The 1222-nt window shown below is 28.4% G+C and overlaps 1 protein-coding gene across 3 annotated transcripts in view; it reads right to left on the bottom strand.

Annotated features, from left to right (window-relative positions):
• The window catches only part of Cog5 (component of oligomeric golgi complex 5), a 293171-nt gene that overhangs the window by 150163 nt on the left and 141786 nt on the right, over positions 1-1222 (bottom strand). The gene's annotated exons all lie outside the window — the stretch shown is intronic.

Genomic DNA, 1222 nt, shown 5'->3' with positions numbered 1-1222 from the left:
AAAAAAAAAAAACCCTAAACAGTTAAAATGGTAACTTTTATTACATATATTTACTGTAATTTAAAATATAGTGTACTTGTTAGTTTGTGGTAGTCAAATTTTTATTGATAAATCAAAGAAGAGGGTGTTGAATATGTTTAGAATAAAATTATAGTTAACCAGAAAAATTAAGAAAAGTGAATAAAGTATGTATTTGTTTAGTAAGTAAAAGGTTTTTAGCATACATTAATGAAGATATGTTTTATTCATAAATTATCTAATAACAGAAAATCTATTTTTCATGATTAGATATAAAAATGCCATAATATTGATTTTTATACAATTGACTCAATGTCAGCACTCTTCTACATGAATATTAATTGTTCCAACAGTGTGTACTCATAAATGTACATAGCAAAGGAAAGCTCTACTCCACCTCCTCCCTTTCCAACATCACCTATGCAGTAGGCCAAGGATCCATATGTGTGATTGGCTATGAATCCTCAATTCTCTACTAGTTGAAAAATCAGTCATTTAAATTATTAGTATAGCATAAAGGTTTTTACTGTCCAGTTTTTTCTTCAATTTGGCATGTTATTCTTCATTCATGATACTTACATATGCACTTCAGAATTTGCATGACAATTTTTGTTTTTATAAAAACATGGAATTATGTCAGTAAAATTAGAACTGACATCTTCATGTCTTCACTAATCTCTTTCAATAATGTTTGATGTTTTCTATCAAGAAAGCACATCTTTTTTCTCACTTATGAAACTATGAATTACATTGTATTTACATAGTAACTTTAAATTTCTAGTGTGCTGTTAGCATACTAAAATTAATTTTTATATATTAAAATTGCAACCTAAAAAGTTTTCTGTAATAAAATTTAACAGCTTATCCATCAACTATTTTAGTTTTTCTATATATTCAGTCATGGTATCTCTAAATAATTTTATTTCCTCTTAATTTTCCTTTATTTACTATTTTTTCTTAACAGACCTTCAGTTAACGGTGAGTAAAATACACTACAGAGAATCTTTGTGTCATTTCTAACCACTGATCAAAATGAAGGTTGATTTTTGGTCCACTGGGAGTATTTTTAATTATAGACTAATTTTATTTCTGATCCCACTGAGATGACAGTCTTATTTAAGAAATCATGGGCTGAGGCCACCCTGGTCTACAAAGTGAGTTCCAGGACAGCCAGGGCTATACAGAGAAACCCTGTCTCGAAAAA

The sequence above is a fragment of the Mus caroli genome, chromosome 12 (genome assembly GCF_900094665.2).
Source record: "Mus caroli chromosome 12, CAROLI_EIJ_v1.1, whole genome shotgun sequence".
Classification (NCBI taxonomy): Eukaryota; Metazoa; Chordata; class Mammalia; order Rodentia; family Muridae; genus Mus; species Mus caroli.
The sequence above is the reverse complement of the archived record's forward strand: the minus strand, read 5'-3'. Positions and strand labels throughout refer to the sequence as shown.